Source organism: Hordeum vulgare, chromosome 4H (genome assembly GCF_904849725.1).
Source record: "Hordeum vulgare subsp. vulgare chromosome 4H, MorexV3_pseudomolecules_assembly, whole genome shotgun sequence".
In the NCBI taxonomy this organism is placed as follows: domain Eukaryota; kingdom Viridiplantae; phylum Streptophyta; class Magnoliopsida; order Poales; family Poaceae; genus Hordeum; species Hordeum vulgare.
This window is the reverse complement of record NC_058521.1, coordinates 589,543,745-589,568,595: the sequence shown is the minus strand read 5'-3', so window position 1 is coordinate 589,568,595 and position 24,851 is coordinate 589,543,745.

Sequence of the window (24,851 nt, the reverse complement as noted above, 5' to 3'; positions counted from 1 at the left end):
TCGTCTCATGTGATAACATGAGTTTGATATCATTATGTTAAATCTGTTATTTAATTAATGCACCTATATACTTGGTAAATAATGGAAGGCCTAGCCTCTTTCCGGGTGTTTTGTTCCGTTATTGCCGTCATAGTTTCTGGCTACCGGTGTTTGATTCCATAACTTATCGCTCCTAACACGTTCGGGGTTGTTATGGGAACCCCCTTGATAAATCGTGTAGTGTTAAGACTTGTCCGGCAGGACCCAACATTGGTGTTAATTTGCTAATCACTTAATAATAATCTGCATAGGGAATAGCTACCCTGAGGAATTAATCAACAACCCAGTCCAGTGCTCCTCATGAGTGTTGGTCCAAACTAGAGCACCGTGCGGGGCCATCCCAGGGAAACTCGGGAGATTTCTCTGGCCACTGTACGCTTTGCTTATCCGGCGTGTCCTGAGACTGAGATACGCGGCTCTTATCAGGGTCGTCGACACGTAGGAAGGCCTGCTAGTCTTGTCTTACCTTAGCGATATATCTTGCGTATAGGAATCTCGGTGAAGCTTTGGTTCTCCCCAGAGTTGAGGTTTTCCTCTAAGGAATCCGACGAGATCACAAGATTCGTGATAGAGGATTACTTTGCAGACCGTGATCGTTTGTGATGGACTAGTTGGAGCACCCCTGCAGGGCTTAATCTTTCGGGAAGCCGTGCCCATGGTTATGTGGCAACTTGGAATATTTGTTAACATCCGGTTATAGATAACTTGAACTTAATCTAATAAAATTGCCAACCGTGTGCGTAACCGTGATTGTCCCCTTCGAAGATCTTTCTTCGGTCGGGAACACGGTGAGGTTATGATTGACGTAAGCAGGTGTTCAGGATCACTTAGTGATCAGCTAGTCTTCGCCCGCTAGCATAGACCACGTATATAACTTGTTCTACGTAAGTTAGCCACCATAAATGCTTAGGATGCTGCAACCTAAACACTGAACCTTCCTTACCTAATAACTTGACTAGTTCTGGCAGTGAGGTCATAGATTGCTGAGTCCCCGTGGCTCACAGATTACTTCAACACACCAACAGGTACAGGTACGCCCGACACAGGTGATCCCGATGGCACGCAGCTGGCATGGCAGTACGATGAGGAGAACGACCGCCTGTACGTGAACTATCCAGAAGACTGAGGAAGGGTTGCGATCGTGGGCAAGCATGCAGGGTAGCATAGCCTTTTCTCATGTTATGTACTCCCTCCGTTCCTAAATATAAGTCTTTAAAGAGGTTTCACTAGTGGACTACATACGGATGTATATAGACATACTTTAGAGTATAGATTCATTCGTCTTGCTTTGTATATAGACTCCTAGTGAAATATCTTAAAAGACCTATATTTAGGAACGGAGGGAGTAGTCCGTAGCGGAACTACCTTGTCTGAATAATTGTGTGATGTAAACTCCGGTATTATCTATGAGATGGCAAACGATTCCCTATTTGTCATTCTTTATTATGTATGTGATCTGTTATCGTGCTTGCGAAACGCTTAGATGCGCTTCTTTCCATTTTGGGGCCTCGTTGCCTAAATCGGAAAGGACCGCATCTTAGTCGTTACAATTTGTTGGGATCCGATGAACTTTGAGTTTATGAACAAATCTATGTTTTTATCCATGGAAGTTATTTGAGTCTTCTTTGATCTCTTATATGCGTGATTGATTATAGCCTCGTATTTCTTCTTCGATATTCGGGTTTTGTTTGGCCAACTTGATCTATTTATCTTGCAATGGGAAGAGGTGCTTTGTGATGGGTTCGATCTTACTGTGCTTGATTCCAGTGACAGAAAGGAAAACGACTCGTATGTATCATTGCTATTAAGGATAACAAGATGGGGCCTATTTCTACATAAATAGATCTTGTCTACATCATGTCATCGTTCTTATTGCATTACTCCGTTTTCCATGAACTTAATACATTAGATGCATGCTGGATAGCGGTTGATGTGTGGAGTAATAGTAGTAGATGCAGGCAGGAGTCGGTCTACTAATCTTGGACGTGATGCCTATATAATGATCATTGCCTGGATATCGTCATGATAATTTGAAGTTCTATCAATTGCCCAACAGTAATGGTTTTCCCACCGTTTGCTCTTTTTCTCGAGAGAAGCCACTAGTGAAACCTACGGCCCCCGGGTCTCTTTTCATCATATTTGCCTTTGCGATCTATTTTCATTTGATTTTATTTTCAGATTTATTAAACCAAAAATACAAAAATACCTTGCTGCAATGTATTTTTTCTGTGATCTATTTATCCTATCTACCACTTTTACCTCACGTTATTTGCCCATCTTGAGGCGTCGAACCCGAAAGGGATTGACAACCCCTTTAACACGTCGGGTTGCGAGTATTTGTTATTTGTGTGCAGGTGTTGTTTACGTGGTGTGAGGAGGTTCTCCTACTGGTTCGATAACCTTGGTCTCATCAGTGAGGGAAATACCTACTGTCGCTACACTGCATCATCCCTTCCTCTTTGGGGAAATACCGACGTAGTTCTACCAGACATCAAAAGGAATTTCTGACGCTGTTGCCGGGGAGGATCTTCAACATCAACCAGGTTCCTAATCACAAATCTCATCTCCTCGCAATTTACATTATTTGCCATTTTCCTCTCGTTTTCCTCTCTCCCACTTCACAAAAATTTGCTGTTTTATTCGCCCTATTTTCCGTTTGCCTTTTTTTGTTTGCTATCTTTGCTTATGTTGCCATGTGCCTTCTATTTGATTGCATATTTGCTTGCTAAAAATCTATTGATATGTATCCTCATCCACTTACTAATCTTTTCAAGAGATCCAATTATGATGAAGCAATTGCTAGTGAGTTGAGTGTACTTGATTATCTCTATGAAGTTTTCCTCGAGATTCGTGAATCTGAAAATTGTGATGAAGTGATTCACGATGTTTCCCTGAATGAAAAGCATGATTGCAATGATATTGTTATAAATTCTATTAATATCAATCGTGCTAATGATATGCAAACCCACAAGCTTGGGGATGCCATATTTGATGAGTTTGCCATGACCGCTACTTATTGCAATGATCATGATTGGGGTGATAATGCTTCTTATGATCTTGATAATCTATTTAATAATCTTGATGAATATGATACTGAAAGTCGGTTTGGAAGAGTGTGAACTTTAGACATTATTGATCCCACTATTTTGGAGAGTGTTAAATCTTATGAATTTTTTGATAGAAGTGGGTTTGGAGAGGTCATGACTTTATTTGATGATAATCCCACTATTTTGGAAGAGTGTCAACTTTGCATGCATGTAGATCATGAAGAGAACATTTTATATGATAGCTATATTGTTTAATTTTAGTATGATATTACATGCAATTATTATGAGAGAGGAAAATATGGTCCTAGAAATTTTCATATTACTATTTTACCTCTCGTTATGTTGAGATTGTCAATCCTTTATCCTTCTCCCTTGCATATGCTAGTTTTTGCTTGCCTTGATAATTTGTTTTCTTATAAAATGCCTATGCATAGGAATTATGTTAGACTTAAATGTGATTTTGACATGCCATATGATGCTCTCTTTGTGCTTCAATTCTTGTCTTTCATGAGAGCATCATTAAAATTATCAATGCCTAGCTAAACGATTTTAAAGAAAAGCGCTTGTTGGGTGATAACCCAATCTTTTTATTTTATGTTTAAAATAAAAATAAACAAATATGCCTCTGATTATATTTGTTTTTTTGGTTTAAATTACTGTTTTCGCCAAGCAAAGCCTTTGGGATGATTTGGGTGAAAGTTGTTTTGATCTTGCTCACAAACAGAAACTTTTGCGCTCATGAAATTATTTTTATTTTTTAACATAAGAGTGATTTTGAGTTGATTCTTTTTGAAGAAGATTAATAAACAAATTACTCACGTACTCCTAAGTTTTCAGAAGTTTTGGAGTTACATAATTATTCTAAGTAGTCAGATTGCTACAGGCAGTTCTGTTTTTGACAGATTCTGTTTTCTTTGCGTTGTGTGCTTGTTTTAATGATTCTATGGTTTTCTTTGATGAGTTTTTGCCATAGAAAAGATGTAATACAGTAGATATAATGCAAAAATAAAATATGAATAGGTTTGCAACATTACTTATAGTAGTGGTTTGCTTTCTTATACTAACGGATCTCACGAAGGTTTTGTTGAGTTTTGTGTGATTGAAGTTTCCATGTTTTGGGTGATCTTACGAAGGATGAAGGAATAAGGATTAGTAAAAGACTAAGCTTGGGGATGACCGAGGCACCCCAAGATAATATTCAAGAAGTATCAAGCAACTAAGTTTGGGGATGCCCCCGAGTGGCATCCCCTCTTTCTTCTAACAACCATCGGTATTTTACTTGAAACTATATTTTTATTTGTCACATATTATGAGTTTTGCTTGAAGAGTCTTTTATTATATGAGTCTTTGCTTGTTTTGCTTTGTGTTTTAAGTCTCGAATCCTTGCTGGACACACCTTTTTGAGAGAGTCAAAAATTATGCTATGCTTGCTCCTATGCTTCACTTAAATTTTTAGAGCCATGGATTTGCTCTAGTACTTCACTTATATCTTTTTGAGCATGGTGTGCTTTGTTATTTTTGAAGAAATGTTCTCATGCTTCACTTAAATTTATTTGGGAGTTAGTAATTTTTTCAAGAAATTCTCTCTTGCTTCACTTAGATTATTTTGAGAGAAATAAAAATTATGCTCATGTTCTTCACTTAAATTTGTTTGAGCTTATCAAAAGCAGCATATGAAAATAGTCACAAAGTGATAGATATCCAAGGAGGATATAATAAAAAAAATCATGAAGATCATTGGGCAAAATAAACTTGATTCTTAGTAGTGGTTTTGAGATATGACGATATAATATGTGAGTCATGTTGATGAGTAATTGTGCTTTTGTAAGAATATTGATGTTAAGGTTTGTGATTCCCTATGCAAGCACGAAAGTCAATAGTTGTGCAATGAAATTTGTATTGTACTTGTGGTGCACTATTTGGTGTTACTTATGCTTAATGCTTGGGTATGAGATTTTTCGTTTCTTGGTTGGTCGCTTCTCAATCTTTTTGCCAGCCTTCATTTTGCACTAAGTATGATCACTACTTGTGCATCCAAGACCCTTTAAACCAGTTTTTCCATATGAGTCCATTATACCTACCTATATGCGGTATTTTCATGCCGTTCTAAGCAGATTTGCATGTGCCATCTCTAATTTTCAAAATAAATTTCTCTTTTGTGTGCTATACCGTTCGCGAGGATTTGAGGGGTAGCCAATATTTTCCATGCTAGATGTGTTATTCTCACGATGAGTGTTTATTCACTTGTCATTGCGCGAGAGTACGACAAAGGTATTAGGGATGCCCAGTCCCGAAATGAAAAAAATGAATTTATTTTTTGTTGTCAAATAATAAATTCTTTGGGAAGTGTTGTTATGGAGGGCACCCGTGGATACGGACAAGCCATGGAAAGTGAAAGTAATGGTGAAAAAAGGAATAAACTTTATTTTCTGTTTGGGAACCGCCTATGATGTATCTAGCATGGAAAGTGTTGGGAGCTCTAAGTCATTTTCGTTGGTGGGAAAAGTATGTCTCCCCAAATGTTTTTATCTCTCAATTTTTGCTTTCAGCTCTGGCACCTCTACAAATCCGTACGGAGGGCCTTTCTTTTACTTACGTAATTTTTATTTTGAGTTTGAGTCTCCATCTTCTCTCATAAAGCACAAACTAAGGGGCACTATGATCGTATTTGAGCATTGGGTGTAGCTAATATTTGAGTGTGTTTCATGAATGGATCAATGATTGAGCATAATGGGCTAGGGATAACTTGCTTTAGTGTTGATATTTTGAAAGACATGGTTGCTTGTAGCTAGATGGCTTCCTGTCTCTCTCTCTTGATTATCAATACAATGGTCTCTTGGAGATTCATATGATATAAGTCTTTTTGCGGTGTGTTTGTTGGGATCCGATGAACTTCGAGTTTATGATCACATCTATGTTTTTATCCATGAAAGTTATTTGAGTCTTCTTTGATCTCTTATACGCGGGATTGATTATAGACTCGTATTTATTCTCCGATATTTGGGTTTTGTTTGGCCAACTTGATCTATTTATCTTGCAATGGGAAGATGTGCTTTGTGATGGGATCGATCTTACGGTGCTTGATCCCAGTGACACAAAGGGAAACGACACGTATGTATCGTTGCTATTAAGGATAACAAGATGGGGTTTATTTCTATGTAAATAGATCTTGTCTACATCATGTCATCATTATTATTGCATTACTCCGTTTTTCCATGAACTTAATACACTAGATGCACGCTGGATAGCGGTCGATGTGTGGAGTAATAGTAGTAGATGCAGGGATGAGTCGGTCTACTAATCTTGGATGTGATGCCTATATAATGATCATTGCTTGGATATCATCATGATTATTTGAAGTGCTATCAATTGCTCAGCAGTAATTGTTTTCCCACCATTTGCTATTTTTCTCGAGAGAAGCCACTAGTGAAACCTACGGCCCCGGGTCTCTTTTCATCATATTTTCCTTTGCGATCTATTTTCCTTTGCTTTTATTTTCAGATCTATTAAACCAAAAATACAAAAATACCTTGCTGAAATTTATTTATTCCGCGATCTATTTATCCTACCTACCACTTTTACCTCATGTTATTTGCCTATCTTGAGGCGCCGTACCCGAAAGGGATTGACAACCCCTTTAACACGTCGGGTTGTGAGTATTTGTTATTTGTGTGCATGTGTTGTTTACGTGGTGTGAGGAGGTTCTCCTACTGGTTCGATAACCTTGGTCTCATCATTGAGGGAAATACCTACCATCGCTATACTGCATCATCCCTTCCTCTTTGGGGAAATACCGACATAGTTCTAGCACACATCAAGTAGGGCTTCGCCAAGCTATGCCGGACTAATCTAGACGAGGGAGACGATCTATGGAGGAGAGGGAAACACGTGGCTTTTTCTGGTGTACTTTTCCCTCAAAGCCTCCACCATATATAGGAGGAATAGGAGGGAGGGCTGCCTTGCCTCCTCCTCCAAGAGGAGAGGTTCGGCCGAGCCAAGGGAGGAGAGTCCTCCTCCAATACGGTTTGGTGGAGGACTCCCTTCCTACTTGGTTTCCTCCTTCCATTTCCCCCGTTTTCTTTTCCTTTTGCACCTTTTGCCGAAATAGCCTTATTGGGCTGGCCGCACCAGTCCACTAAGGGATGGTGTACCATATTTAGGCCTACTAGGTTCGCTCCCGGGTGGGTGGCCCCTCCCGGTAAAACCCAGGAACCGATTCGTCACTCCTCGTACTTTACCGGTAATGCCCGAAAACTTTCCGGAAGCCAAATGCAACTTTCCTGTATATCAATCTTTACCTCCGAACCATTCCGGAGCTCCTCGTGATGTCCGAGATCTCATCCGGGAGTCCGAACAACCTTCGGTCACCAACATACATAACTCAACTATACCGAAACGTCATCGAACCTTAAGTGTGCAGACCCTGCGGGGTTCGAGAACTATGTAGGCATGACCTGAGACACTCTCCGGTCAATAACCAATAGCGGGACCTGTATGCCCATATTGGCTCATACATATTCTACGAAGATCTTTATCGGTTGAACCTCTATGTCAAGGATTCAGTTAATCGCGTATGATGTTCCCTTTGTCATTCGGTATGTTACTTGCCCGAGATTCGATCGTCGGTATCTCTATACCTAGTTCAATCTCGTTACCGTCAAGTCTCTTTACTCGTTCCTTAATACAAGATCCCGTGACTAACTCCTTAGTCACATTGCTTTTAAGGCTTATTGTGATGTTGTATTACCGAGTGGGCCCCGAGATACCTCTCCGTCATACGGAGTAACAAATCCCAGTCTTGATCCATGCCAACCCAACATACACCTTCGGAGATACCTGTAGAGCACATTTATAGTCACCGAGTTACTTGCGATGTTTGATACGCACAAGGTATTCCTCCGATGTTCGGGAGTTGCCTGATCTCATGATCATAGGAACAAATACATTGACATGCAAACGGTAGCAATAAACTGACAGGATCATATGCTACGTTCATAGTTTGGGTCTTGTCCATCACATCATTCTCCTAATGATGTGATCATGTTATCAAGTGACAACACTTGTCTATGGCCAGAAAACCTTGACCATCTTTGATCAACGAGCTAGTCAACTAGAGGCTCACTAGGGACAGTGTGTTGTCTATGTATCCACACATGTATTTGAGTTTCCAATCAATACAATTCTAGCATGGGTAATAAACAATTATCATGAACAAGGAAATATAATAATAACCAATTTATTATTGACTCTAGGGCATATTTCCAACAACCATCCTTCAGTGTGTGAATACATATTGTGGCATATCATGAAAACATGTGTAATCTTGTACAACATCATCATCAAGGATGAGAGAGGCTCGTCAGAGGAATGCGGTACATGTGAAGCTGGAACATTAAGCAAACATGATCCAGAGATTCTCACACTGCATCGCATGGCCAAAAACAGAAAAGCTCATCACCAACTCCAAGATGATTTTGTTGAGAACATGTAGCAAATTCATAGTTCATAATTATTGTGCTTGAATTTGAATATATGAATTTAAAATGTTGTTGAAATATGTGCATTAGAAATATTATGCTTTGAATTAATATGATGTGTAAATGTAGTTAAAATGAGGTTCGTATGCAAAAGGATAGAAGAAACAGCAACGATAAAATTACAGATAGTACTGGAGGAAGGTCTAGGCACAACAAAGTTAGGCCCTCAAAATTTGAGGAGTTAAGTTTGATGATGGGGGGTTGAGAAGTTAAGTTGTAGGGGAAGAGTTGGAGATGTTCTCATGCACGCTAGTGCTTGCTCAAAGCCAACTTAAATGTATACCAATAATTAACTCAGAATTATAAAAACCTAGAACCGAGCACACAACAACACCCAAGGGGCCAGGTGGCAATGTCATGCACTAGAAAAGTTTCTTTAGACACCCGTGTAAGTGTAGGTGTTGTGTGTTTTCCTACTAAGCAACCAAAGGATGAGCGACTCACAAGTCTGTTCCCTAGAAAACAATGCTAACCACACGTAACCAAGGGAATATAAATAAAGGTTTTTGATGCTATAAGAATATGGTAGCAGAAAAATTGTCAATAAATAAAACAAATAACAAAGAAAAGTCACATGGTACATGCTAAACCAATATGTAACAATACCATTTTTAGGGAATAATTAAAATTACTTTTTGGGGAGAATATGTAACAATATTTAAAAGAGATGGAAATATGTAACAAAACCCATATCTTTCCATGACAAATTATTGTAGTCAAGTTAAGTGAACAATGCCATGAAAGATTATTTTAGTTTGATAAGATCAAATCATAGACTATGGCAACTATCCAGTTTATAAAAACTTTGATTTGAACATATACATTATATTTGAAATATTTATTTCAAGACTATTTGGAAATTTTACGCACCGGAATGGTTCATATACAATATTTGGATTTATTTATAATTAAACTAGAGATAACATCAAATAAATAAGACACTACAAGTAGGGATGAAGCCTTCTGGTTAAAAGCCACAAGATATGGCTAACTGAGTTAGTATTCTTCATGTTATTATATTTTTAAACCATCAACAAGCTTTGTCGGTTCAACTAGACTACAACCAAACATAATTTGATCTTTTACCAACCTCAGATATCGATGTCATGGCGCGTGTGTGGTCGTGAAATGTATAATCATTCCAAAGACATGGTTAGTCTCGAGGCGAGGCCTTTTATACTCGTGTCCAATATTGCCCAGTTATTCACCTTTGAGTTTCAGTAAAATGATGATCAAATACTTGTCTCTCGTTTTGACAAAGGACTTACCAACAAGTTGTGGATAACTTGAACTGTAACGCATCCCGAATATTGTGACATGGAACAACAAACTTCTCTTGCTGGTGAGATCAACTCGCGGTTATGACACCTTGATACATCAATTTTATCGCAATTTATTAATATAAATGACTCATTATTGACCATATTCTTCACATTATCACATCATTATTAGGTATTTCCCTCTTGATTTCCATGTTTCAATGAAGGAGGGTAATTGCCAAAAAAGCTGCACAAAAGCACCAAACTTAAGTCCAATGGAGAAAGTAATTTTTCAGAGCCAGAAAAATATTTTTAGTGTCTCCATGGAAGAGAGCCAAGGGGGCCACACCCCAGCTGAGGGGGTCTTCAAGGCCCACGCAACCCCAACTTGTGACCTAGCTAGGCTAGGTAGCAAGCCAAGGGTGCATGGGGCCACCTATCCGGCTCCGCCCATCACCCTTGGTCCTATTTTACCATGGAAACTCAGGGAAAGATTTATCAAAGAATTTTTGCTTCCATCTTTGAGGCAGAACCCGAGAAGAGCACTTCTCTCTCCTGTCAGGCTGATGTGTCACGATCCTTCCCCTTTAAGTAAGAAAAAATATTATGGGTACCCTAAATTTTATCAATATTTATCACATAATGAGCCTCTGTATTGCTTTGATAAATATTTTTCTTGTATCCACCACACAATATTTATCAAAGCAATTAAAGTTAAAGTTAGAGTAACTAGGTGAAAATCATGTTATCCTTGAGAACGATTTGATCCCTCTAAGAAACACAATATTCCTGCAATTGCTCTCTTGATCAAAGAAATAATCAAATAGTCTTTTGAGCTTTTAAAGCAATTTCTTGCTATTTTCCATCAATCAATTCTTTCTGCTCTTCGTTGGGTTCGACTCTCTTAAAAAATCTATAATTGGTCACCTACACTTGTGGGTTATCAAGACTATTTTACGCCGTTGTTGGGGAGTGCCGCGTTCCTGGTAAGTTGAAATTGGCAAGGGAAATATTTACCATGCTTGTTAGTTTTATTTGATTATGAAATGGATCACAATCAAGTAAGGAAGCTCATGGGATCAGTGTATTGACTAATGGAGGAGATATTACATCATGGCTACTGCATGCTATGAACCCATAGTCCAAGGGATGGAATACTTACGCAATATCTTGGGAGCAGCAATCTCGATGAAGATGACGAAGATGTTGATCTCCCACTCCAAGAAAGTATCGAATTCAATCGCCTCATAATGCGTCATGGTGAGGGTGGAAATTGTGATTTAAATTAGAGGAGGGTTTTGGTTGTATATAAGCCATTGGGCGAAAAGGTGGCAGAGTACATGCATGTGGGCCCCACTCTCCCTCAACATGTGTCCAAAGCCTAGGACGCGTGGGCCAGACGAGCCTATTTGGCCCAAGTCTCCCAAAATAGGTTTCGCGAGCATGAACGTGGGTAAATCACAATGTCACCCTCATCATCGACGATATCACTTGGGGGCACCACCCTACTTCTATTCCTCTCATGTAGATCGTAAGCTCGACTATGCACTAATTGTCGACATGTGGGCTCTAGGGATCCCTAGTCACTCTTCATTTCACTAAGTTTGTCCATGCCCATAGAGTATATACCTCTGATAGTCCAACATTACCCACCGACAAGCCTCTCACACAATATAGTGGTGAATTGAAGTGGACCGAGGCTAGTCTACAATTCACAATAGCAGGGTGATTAATACGAGTTGTCAGTATTGTTTGGATTTTAGCCGATAGATCTAAAGATTATGGACCCTGATAAGTGCCACACGTGTGGCACGAAGGAAGTCCGTCGTTATGTTTTTTATGGCAAGTTTAGGTATCTGAGGATGGCAACTTTAGTTGTGAAGCATGACAACTTTCTGTTTGGATGTCAAGTGTCAATTATTTTGTGGGGTTTTTTTGAATAAAAATTTTAGTTGTAAAAACATGAGGACGGTGTTACTCCATGTCACACGTGTGGCATTTATCATTTGAGAAGATTATTGGGAGCAATTCTTGTCAATAATCCATTATTATTGGATAAATATAGGATTTGGTCAGAATGTTTGCCAATACTCATAGAAACGATGTTGCATCTGAGTTACTTGAGATTACTGTATCTAATACGAGTTGGATGAACAATTGAAATATAACCCTTTTGGTTAAGGGTTTCTATCGTAGTGCCCCATCTTGGGTTCTTAGTCTTGTCATAGGGATTACATAATCCGGCATCCTCGAAATGGCTGCTCCGGTAGGGGATGGGGCATTGGAATATCTATATGTCTAATTTTCTATAGTTATTAACTCCTATTGGAATTTATTTCGAAAAAAATATAATAACTGCTAATGGATAGAGGGAGACATGGATTATTTAAGGACGATAAGTTAAAACATTCAGAGAATACATGAACTATATTACATAAATCATTAACGAGACAAAAGCTTGAAAGTACATGGCTGGGAGTTGCAACATTTTTTCTTTTTCTTGACAAAATTATAGATGGCAAGTGGCACAACTGCATTCTCCTACAAATAATAAGTAGATGGTGATATTCGTGCAATCGCCAGTAATTGCCTGAAAGAGGGGAAAGATGACATTGTTAACAAATTTTGTGATAGGAATAATGTAGGGTGGTAAGAAACATAAGGGGACTAAGTTTTGCCTTTTATAAGTGCTTGCCTAAAAAGTTGCTTATGTGATAAACTTCCCAAAATGAAACAACTACACCAAAAAAATCAGAATTTCACGGATCATAATTGGTGCTTCAAATACCAGGGTAAGAAAAACTCACATGTTCGTTTTCATCACCGGGTTGCAATCTCATCCAATTCTAGTAATTGAGTCAAGCGTCGCCCTTAAAACTAGATCGTCTTTGCTTGAGTTTTTGTAGTATTTATTTGTAGCTTTTGTAGACTTGCCAGGCTGTTCCTTCCTGTGGTTAAAAACATAGTGTTAATTCATGGGCCATTGATATGTTTAATAGTAATTAAGGATGTGTTTGCGAGTAAAAACATACATCCACTAGGTATTCTAGTTATAAATCTATGTCTCTATTTTATGCTAGGGATACTAACTTTAGTGACCTCCAAATGGTTGGATCACCCCAAGAATAGAAGAACGATCCATGTATTATGACATATATGCTTCTTTGGCTGAAGAACATCTATAGGGTTTAGGCCCCTCTAGAATAAAAGGAAAAGCATTGAGACTATGAATGAGTAAATTCATATAGAAAAAATTGCTACGATCTTGTATTGTGCTCATCAGGATTCTACCCGTAAGTATTTCGAAGCAAAATAAACATGAGGGTTTTCTCCTATTTTTTCCTCCTACATGCCTAGAATCCATGCGTTTTTCCTTTGTGTTTCGGAAATTTGGAACGGTGGTGAAGTATATTTAATGTTTTAAATAACAGGCTATGGCAAATAACGACGGCCTTCTAAATCAACTATAGCGGGCTATAGCGACCTATTTATACATGATACCATTTAACGGCACTCTGCTGAAAAGGCTATAACGACGGGGCTATATCCGAGTATTTAAAACTATGAGTATATTCATGACTTCTTACATGACATCTCATTTTCTATATGCTTTAGAATTTATCTTGGGTAAGTCGGTTTTGTGGGTCATTAGACTAAGATCCAACAACCGACCTTCTTTCTTCTTGCTCAGCTTTCTTTATCATCCAACCGTTTCTCCCCCACAAAACCGACTTATCCAAATTGCAAATTCAGTCAACTAACGTATAGCCATTGTGATGTTTTTGAGATCATTGATTTCTAAATTGGACTTAGCTTTTAATTCATCATGTCGATTTTGCCACTGACAACAGGTTAACGAGATCCTAAGATAGATCGAGCTACACATCTTCTGTATATACTCTACAAACATAGGATTCCCGAAAAAATAAAATCACCTGTTGCTGCCACCGGTCGCCACCTCCGGCTGAACCTGCTCTGCCACTGGTAGCCGGATGAGGGGACTCTGACCCATGTTAGCTTGCTCCTTCCTCCTTCTCTTTTCTCTCTCTCTCTCTCTCTTGTAACGCCCGCTTGTTGTTTGCTGCCTTGGGAGCGCTGCAGGTTGCAGCTGTATTTAAAGAACTGTATTCGAGTACAAAATTACGGATTAGGTGTACGCGCTTTTTGGTTTTTTTGTTTACTTTTTGTACGCTTTTTTTTTGCAGGCATGAAGTGTGCCGCTTCACAACTGTCATTTGTCAATGCATGGCCATTTGCCTCTTAGGTCTTTACCCTGACGTAGTAGGAGAGGTTTCACACTTCTATTCTGTATCGACAAGTTGAGCTTGCTGACTGCCATTAATACTATATATACAAAAAAAAATGATTTTCAGGAAAGCTCCACTTTGTAAATTATCCAAGTTTCAAGGAAAAGTATTTCTCAGTCTTCAAACGGACTACAATACTACAAGTAGTGCACCACGTCCGAGTGCAAAATGGTTAAATTAAACTCCAAAATTTCCTTCCATACATTTTCCCGGAACACGTCCTGTCCCCTTCGGACTCTAAACTCAATGTAGGCTAACTTCAAATTTTTAATACATAAGTGGTTGGAAATTCAACTTTCAATAGTACCACATAATTTATGCCCATGAGACTGGCAGGTCCAAGTTGTTTTTGACCATTTTGAATGGTTTCATTTTCATGCCGACACTAGAAGGGTTGAGCGTTGGTATTGTTGGGTGTCTTAGAAAAATACCCACACTATTTTAAAATATAAGATTTATTAAAATTTTAGAAAGTTAAGCCTTTTCAGTTTTATCAAATTTATAGAGAAATATATTAAAATCAATAGTATCAAAATTGGATGATTAATTAGATTCATCATGAAATGAATTTTCATACTTTTTGTTTGACATTGTGTATGTCGATATTTTTTGCTCTAAACTTGGTCAAAGTTAAAGAAATGGGACATTTACATTTTTTTCCCTAATCTTGCCTGAGTCTCATCTTTACCCCTAAAATAAAACAGTGCTCAACTTTGCCCCTCTTTTATCTGGTGCCGTTTCAGAAATACCCCTTCGCGTCGTTTCTATCCGGTCAAAGGGTTTTGACCGTCTTGAGACGTTTCGTGGACATTTTTACCTCATTGTTTATGTCACTTACATGTGGGCCCACTTTTTGTCTCCGTGTCACCAGTTTTTGTCTCTCTGTCTCTCTCACGTCCCTCTCTCGTCAAGCAATAGCAGCAGCCCGACAGCGCGATCGCAGCACGGCCGTCCACGCCGGGCAGGGGGCGCGGAAGGGGGTCGCGAGCCAGCCGTCGACGATGGCGGTCGCGGCCTCGGGCGGGGTGGCCATGCCGGAGAGGGCGAGGACATTGGAGGCGTTGATGGAGCGGATGTTGACGGCGTCGGCAGCAAATATGGTGATGCCGGCGCCGGTGCCGTAGAAGACGATGCCGTGGGCCTCATGGGTGGAGTCGGGGCGAGGAGGAGACGTTGTGGGCGACGGCGGCCGCGATGGAGTAGTACTTGTCGACGCCGAGGTCAACGAAGTCGGCGATGGAGAAGTGGGCATGGAGGTGCGCGATGACGTCGTCCTTGAGCGGCTCGCCAAAGTCATCGGCGGCCGCGAAAATATTGAATCGGCGGCTGCCGACGGAGGCGGCCATCGGCAACAGCAGTAGCAGCATGGTCAACCACCACGGTCGGTGTCGCCATGGTTGCACGGGCCCGATTGCTTTTTTAAAAAAAGTTATAGGGACCCTATCGCTTTTCCTAAAAAATGTGTAAGGACCTGATTGCTTTCTCTAAAAAGGTTATAGGGTCCCACATGTATGTGACATAGGGAGCGAGGGGTAAAAATGTCCACATAACAGCTCACTGACAGTCAAACCCCTTTGACTAGACAGAAACGATGCGAAGGGGTTTTTCTGAAACGACATCACATGGAGAGGGGCAAAGTTGAGCACATGTTTTTTTAGGGGTAAAGATAAGACTGAGGCAAGATTATGGAGAAAATGGAATTGACCCTAAAGAAATTTGACTTTCTAAAAAACTAATACCCATTATATTTGGAAATTGACGGGTTATTTAGTTTGGCGGGTGGGGGAGATGATGGAGTGTGTTTATTTTTAGTTATAATACGTTGATTTGATTGGCCTTTTGTGGTGTGATTATGTATTATCCGCTAACCAACTTCGTTGTATGTGAGGAAATTTTTGTGTTGGTGGTTGCATATACTATATTGGTGCTAAAGTACCACATGGTGGCACTTCTTTTTTTAGTTGATGGGAGGGTGTGCAGGATATGCTGTTATAGGTCGGCTAGTACTTATTGATTTGAAAAAACATTGACCCAATCAGAATCGTAAATCAAATTTAAAATTGAATATCGCAATTGAACGAAAAAGTTTCCAAATTAGAACATAGTGAAGTAAAAGAATTGAATGGAAAAGCTCCTTTAGAAATTATTGACGGTCAAAATCAAGTGACCCAATTCTAAGTTGAAGACCTCAATTAATTGCAAGGCCTTAAAAAATAGGATGCATGGCGTATTTTATAAAATAATTGAATGAGATAGCTTTTAGAAATTATTGACTGGATCAAAATCGGATGATCCAATTCTAACTAAGACCTCAACTGAATATGAGCGTTTTAAACTAGAAAGCATAGCGTTATAGAGGATATGCATGGATCATCTGGACTGTGTGTGTTGACCGATGCATAGGCAAGGGATCTCTCCCCTCTTTTAGAAGGAAAACTATGTGGATTCTAGGCAGCATAAGAATAGATTAAATAACTTCATTACACCATGCTCCACATGTTGGTCTATTCTTCCTTTTTCTGCCAACTCCGATGAAAAATTGAGGTACAAAATTTCACTTTCAATATCAAACGATTTAATTTTACACATTTCATGGCGAGGCGGTAGGAAGTTGAGTGCCAGTGGCATGCAAAAGGACGAACATGTCAGATTGCATCCCTTTTGAATTTATTTTCTTTAGGGTGACATATTGGACGAACCCACTTTGCAACAGCATTAAGGATGGATCTCAACATTGAAGGGATCACCATTCAACGCTTTACTGTTTTAGAGTTTAGAGATAAAATTTGCACTGTAAATAATTGTGAGTGATGGAAACATCCCCTTTTCTACTACACAATCTTCTGACCGTACAATGGGGATAACTGAGTGAGTCAGCTTACAGCTCGTGGATGACTTAAAATACCATCATGATAATAAAAGTAGGGGAGTCATCACTGTCATAGTGTCATCCAGAAACAACAAGAGGGTTTTCGGACTATATTCTTTCAAGTGTTCCAACAAGTTGTCATGGGCCACTTGCCGGCCTCATTGTAGAAGTTCTTTCAAAATAAAGAGCTTGTTAGGATCAATTGAATACTCCATTGTTAAAACCTAGCGATTAAAAAGAATATGTTTTTAACCATTCCATGCTACTCCCTCCATTTTGAAATAAGTGTCAGGTTTTAGTTCAAAACACTTATTTTGGAACGATGAAGTATTAATAAAAAAAAATAGTACAAACAATCCTGAAAATAGAGAAAGTACATTGAAGTCCCTTAGAGCTGCTCGTCTTCTTCCTCCCGGACCGGCCAATGACACACTCATGACGCCCATCACTCGAGCTGTCATGTCATTCTTGATCACAAACGGGAAGTCATCAAAGTTCAAAGTTTTGCGAGGCCAATGCCTCAGAGAAGAAGCCATCACAACCGAGAGAGCATCAAATCCAAGAACCAAACCTCCATTATTTGTCGAAGACCTCATGCTAGCACCGGAGGACGCATCAACATGATGGAGAGGAGGCCAAAAGGTCATGCTGCAAAGGGAAGTCGTCGATGTCGTCGCACTGGAGAACCTTGCAAACCCTAGCCTCACCGTCTATCGAATAACCGTTAGTATGGTGATCAACACATTAAAAGGCACTTTAGTAGAGCTGCCATATGTGTCACAACTGCCATATATTATGTATATTATGGAGCTTGCAGTCTAGTTGAGGCCTTGTTTGGAGCTCTCTCTCCAAACCAAATTGTCCGAGTGAGTTTCATCTTCTTCCTTCCCGCGCCACATCAGGGTTTCAAAGCTTGATGCCACACAAACACGCACCACTACACGCACCACCGCACACAAAGAATCACCAATGAGAGGGCGACGTGACCTCCAACCCACCGCCATTAAGGGGTGCCTTCTCCCTCAAACACCTAAGGTGGCATGTCAGATGGCTGCCACAAAGCATCATCTGTCGTCGAGCTGCCCATCACCCCAGACTATAAAATCCCAGCAATGTGGCATACCCATAACCTAAACATGGCCGTCCCTTCCGTTCCTAGAAGCCACCGCCACCTTCTCCTTCCCAAGCCGCCTCGCTACGACAATGCCATGGCGTCGCGGTGCCCAGTATTGGCTGAACATGTTGGCGGACGCAAAACCACCAACACACACCCAACACACTCACGGTGTGACCTCTCCCCACAACACATTAGTCGTGTATCAACTGAATTGCTTGAGGACAAGCAATGAGTTAAGTTTGAGAGAGTTGATACGTCTCCAACGTATCTACTTTTGCAAACACTTTTTCTCTGGTTTTGACCTCTAATTTGCATGATTTGAGTGAAACTAACCCGGACTGAAGTTGTTTTCAGTAGAACTACCTTGATGTTATTTTTGTGCAAAAATAAAAGTTATCGGAATTGGACAAAACTTTTTGTGAATTATTTCTGAAATTTATGATGAATTATGGAGCAAAGACCTGCCGGAGAAAGGTTGCCACGGGTCCACAAGCCAACAGGGCGCCTCAGGCCTCGCTTTGATGTCTTGTGTGGCTCACGTGGCTCCTTCGACCCTAATTCCAGTTCTATAAATCACATATTCGGAGAAAAAATTACAGAGAAGTTCTCATCGCGTTTTATGAGACAGAGCCGGCGCCACCTCCTGTTCTTCCTCCGGAGGGCTGATCTAGAGTCCGTTTGGGGCTCCGGAGAGGGGGATTCATCGTCGTCATCATCACCAACCCTTCTCCATCAACACCGCCATGATGCTCACCGTCGGGAGTGAGTAATTCATTTGTAGGCTTGCTGGACGGTGGTAGGATTGGATGAGATTGACCATGTAATCGAGTTAACTTTGATAGGGCTTGATCCTTAATATCCACTATGTTCTAAGATTGATGTTGCTATGACTTTGCTATGCTTAATGCTTGTCACTAGGGACCAAGTGTCATGATTTCAGATCTGAACCTATTATGTTTTCATGAATATAAGAGTGATTTGGATCCTATCTTGCAAGTTTTAGTTACCTATTACGTGTCATGATCCGCATACCCCAAGGTGACAATAATTGGAATTCTTTCCGGTGACTGGCGTAGTTTGAGGAGTTAATGTGTTCACCATGTGTTAATGCTTTGTTTCGTTTCTCTATTAAAAGGAGGCCTTAATATCCCTTAGTTTCCAATAGATGTTGTTATGGGAGGGTAGAACAAAAGATGTCATGTAAGTTCTTATCGCAAGCACGTATGACTATATATGGAACACACACCTACATTATATTGATGAATTGAAGCTAGTTCTGTGTCGCCCTAGTGTGTAACTGTTACATGATCAATGTCATCTAAATCATTATCCATCATCGATCCACGTGCCTATGCTTTACATATTGAATCTTGCTAAGTTACTACTGTTATTGCTGCTGTCACACCTACTACTCAATTTCTACTATTACTACTATTACCACAATTGCTGCTATCACTATTACTGTTCCTACTATCGTTTGCTGTGCTACTAAATCCTTGTTGCACAAAGATATCCCAGGTGCGGTTGAATTTTCAACTTAAATATAGAGGCCAATAAATATTCTTTGGCTCTCCTTGTGTCAAATCAATAAATTAGGGTGAAATATAACCCGTGAAAACTGTCGCGATCCCCTATACTTGTGGGTTATCAAGACATTTTTCTGCCCCCCCCTAGGCCGAGCTGGGTTGGCTTGTGGGGCCTCGGGTAACCTCCAGCCTTCTTCGATGCTCGTTGGTCTTCTTTTGGTCGATAAAAAATCTCCAAAAAGTTTCAGGTCAATTGGACTTCGTTTGGTATGGAAAACCTGAAAAGTGGAAAACATGCAGAGAACACCAACTGGCACTAGGCACTGGGTGCATAAAATAAATTGGTAAATAAATACCCAAATAATTATTTTCGAATGATAATATATCAGCATGAAACAATATAAAATTATAGATACATTGGAGACATATCAAGCATCGCCTAGCTTAATTTCTGCTCGTCCTCGAGTAGGTAAATGATAAAAACAGAATTTTTTTATGTGACATACTACCCATTATGTAACCTTATGGATGTATACTCATTGAGAAACGATGAATTAACAAACATTAACATAGTAATAGTTATAAGTATAAGCAGCAAAATCATTAAGCTTTCAAAGTATACGATCCTCAAAGGTTGTTTTACCCCCATTCATCTTATTATATTAGCAAGGCATGGCTCCATCTTCACCACATTAATACGAATGTCAAGCACCATGGTGTCCAAGTCAGGCAATTGGATCGTACTTTTTCAATATGCATCAACTTTTTATTCTTCACGCAATACATGAGCATGAACCATTAGACATAGCATATAGGTGGAATAGAATATGGTGGTAGGTATCAAAGGGATAAAAAGTTAAGAAGATAGTCTCACATCAACTAGGCGTACCAATGGGCTATGGAGATGCCCGTCGATAGATATCGATGCAAGGAGTGGGGATTGTCATGCAAATGATGCACTAGAGATATAAGTGTAGGCAAGCTCAATTGAAGCTAAGTGGGGGTGTGCATCCAACTTGCTTGCTCATGAAGACCTCAGGCATTTGAGGAAGCCCATCATTGGAATATACAAGCCAACTTTATGAAAAAGTGATTCCCACTAGCACATGAATGATATAACATGAGACTCTCTATAAGAAGAACAATGTGTCACTTTGAGGCACAAGTGTGGTAAAGCATAGTAGCAAAGTTACTTCTATCTTTTTATCTCGTTATTTTTCTTATTTTTCTTTCTTTATTATGGTGGGCTCATTTGGCCTCCCCCATTTTTATTTCCTCACTGGAACAATTCTCTAATAATGATGATCATCACACTTTTATTTACCTACAACTCAATATGAAAACTAATAGGATGATATGACTCTGTATGCATGCCTTTGACAATGTACCACGATGTGCAAAGATCTAGCAGCACATGTATCAAAAATATGATGAATGGTGGCTTTGCCAAAATACTCTGTCAGCTCTATATGATCATGCAAAGCATTATGATGATGATTGAACTAGTCATGTGAAGTGACGATCGGATTTGAGTGGCAATATATCTCGGAATGGCCATGGAAATGCCATGATAGATAGGTATGGTGGTTGTTTTAGTAAGATATAAGAAGTCTTATGTGAAAAAGAGTGTGTCATGTCACGGGGTTTGGATGCACCGGCAAAGTTGCACCGATCCTCGAGGTGAGAATGGGCAAAGCACGGTATCGAAGAGGCTAGCAAATATGAGGAGGTGAGATTGCGTATGTCCATGGTGTCACATTAGTCATAAAGAACTCATATACTTATTGCAAAGTTTTATTAGTTTTAGCAAAAATCAAAGTACTCCTCGCATGCCCCAAGGGAGAGGGTTGGGAGGAATTAACCATCGGACGACTCCGACTAGAAACAACACTACGATTTCAACGAGGAATAGAAATGCTCACACATCATCACCATGCCCTTTTAATTTTTATATGAACAAGAAGTCTAACATATCTTAATATCAAAATATTTCTGAATTAATAATAATGCACACACACCTTTTTCATATCACCACATGAATATCATTAACCCACAATTTCTCTATATGTGCTACATGATGGTTTTAATTATCATTCATTGAACACTTATTATTTTTTATCTAGTCTTATGACCCATGAAAATTACCATCACTATTTATTTAACTATCAAAAAAATATAAGTGAAGAATAAGAGCATGATATTTCTATAAAATCTACACACCACTGTGCCCAAAAAGATATAAGTGAAATACTAGAGAAACTACTAAGCTCAAAAGATATAAGTGAAGCACATAGAGTATTCTAACAAATTATGATGATCGTGTATCTCTCTCAAATAGGTGTGTCCAGAAAATGATGATTGTGGCAAACTCAAAGTAAATGTAAACAAAAGTAAACGACGCTCCAAGCAGAACTCATATCATGTGATGAATAAAAATGTGGCTCCAGGTGACATATCGATGGGTTGAGACGAAAGAGGGGATGCCTTCCGGAGCATCCCCAAGCTTAGACGCTTGAGTCTTCATAGAATATTACGTTGGGGTGCCTTGGACATCCTCAATCTTAGGATTTTGTTGCTCCTCATTCCTTTGTCCATCGGGATGATACCCAAAACTTCAATCACATAAAACTCAACAAAACTTTATGAAATCTGTTAGTATATGCAACATATAAAATACTTTCACGTATTGTTATAAGTTGATTCCTATTCTATTTTAGCATAAGGTAATTTCTCCATGTCTTATACCCCCGATATAATCCATAGCATCATCAAAACAAGCAAACTACGCAAACAAAAACAGAATCTGACTAAAACAGAACAGTCTGTAGTAACCTCTAATGAACCTATACTTGTGTAACTCCAAAAATTCTGAAAAATTAGGATGATCTGAGGATTTTGTATAGAAATACTGGCTAAAAGATTCAGCTTAAAAATACGTTCCAGTAAAATCAGAGAAATATTGCACTGGACGTTCAAGTTTCTGTTTTTGCACCATATACAGTCTACTCATTATACAAATCATCCTAAATGCTTTACTTGGCACAAACACTAATTAAAACATAAAAACAGAATAATTACAGAGTAAACAACCATGTTATCACAAATAAACAAAAAGTAAAAGACAAAAATAAAGATAAATATTGGGTTGTCTCCCAACTAGCGCTATTGTTTTACGCCCCTAGCTATGCATAATGCATGATTTTAAATGTTGTCATCTTTGACACTCCACCCAAAAGTAGCACTCGTGATTGATTCATAAGGTGGTCTAATTCTATTTCTAGGGAAGCGTTGCATTCCTTTCTTTTATGGAAATTGGAACCTTAGGTTTCCCTCATTCATGTCAATGATTGCACTTATAGTTCGTAGGAAGGGTCTTCCAAGTATAATGGGACAAGTAGGATTGCAATCATTATCAAGCACAATGATATCTATAGGCACACAATTTTTATTTGCAATTATAAGCACATCATTTATTCTACCTAAGGGCTTCTTAATGGTAGAATCTGCAAGATGCAAGTTTAGGGAACACTCTTCAATATTAGTGAGACCAAGCACATCACATAAAGATTTAGGTATAGTTGAAACACTAGCACCAAGGTCACATGAAGCATCACATTTGTATTTATTTATCTTATTTTTACAGTAGATTCCCATTCATCATGCAACTAACTAGGAACAGAAACTGCAAGCTCAAGTTTCTCATCATAAGCTTTCACCATAGCTTCAACTATATGTTGAGTAAAAGCTTTGTTTTGTTCATAAGAATTGGGTGAGCTAATAATTGATTATAGCAAGGAAATACATTCTACTAAAGAGAAATTGTCATAATTAAAGTCCTTGTAATCCAAGATAGTGGACACATCACTAGTTAAAGTTTTGACCTCTCTGAACCCACTTTTTCAGTTTTAGCATTAAAATCATCACCCTCCAAGCAAATGGGACACTCCTTAACTAGAGTTGACTAATATCCAGTAAAAAAAGATTTAATAGGATAAGTAAATCATTTTAAGATTTTCATCATGATTCCGGTAAAAACCGGGTGGAAGAGCTTTTTCTCGGAACTCCCTCTTAGCTTTCAACTTAGTAGTCCTCTCCTTACTGTCATTAATAGAAACATGGATAGATTTAATAGTCTCATTAAAATCATGCTTAGGAGGCAAAGATTTATTCTTAAGAGTTTCTACATCAAGAGTAATTATATCCATGTTTTTAGCCAAAGTATCAACAACATGCAATTTTTCTTCTACCACAGTATTGAAAACATTTTGAGAATTAATTAATTCCTTAATTGTGTTCTCAAGATAAGAGGGTATCCTATTAGGATTTTTGGAAGAATTTCCATAACTTACCATAAGAATTTCCATAACCACTGGAACATTACCAGGATATTGCCTAGCATTGAAATTACCCTTATAGGCATTGTTGTTGAAATTATTTCACGGTACAAAGTTCACATCAATAGCATTATTATTTTGCTCAATAAAAGTATACAGGGTCATATCATTGGGGTCAACATGAGTATTTTTATTAGCAACCAAGTTCATAAGAGCATCCACTTTTTCACTCAAAGTAGTGATTTCCTCGGTGTGCCATTGAGAATAATTGGTCATGATGTTGTCCAGAAGTTTTGTGGCCTCTCAAAAGGTCACATCCATAAAGGTACCACCTGTAGCTGAATCTAGAAGATTTCTAGACACAAAGTTTAGTCCAGCATAGAAGTTTTGAATAATCACCCACAAGTTTAAACCATGAGTGGGGCAATTCCTTATCATCAATTTCATTCTCTCCCATGCTTGTGCAACATGTTCTTGATCATGCTATTTAAAATTCATTATTTGATTTCTAAGGGAGACGATCTTAGCAGGAGGAAAATACTTGTCAATAAAGGCATCTTTACACTTATCCCATGTTCCAATACTATTACGTGGTAAAGATTAAAACCAAGCTTTAGATTTATCTCTTAGTGAAAAAGGAAACAATTTTAATTTCACAATATCATTATACATATCATTTTTCTTTTGTATATCACAAAGTTCAACAAAGGTGTTAAGATGTGAAGCGGGACCCTCATTAGGACTTCCCGAAAATTAATCTTTCATAACAAGATTCCGTCATGCAGCATTAATATCAAAAGCCTCCACACTAGTAGT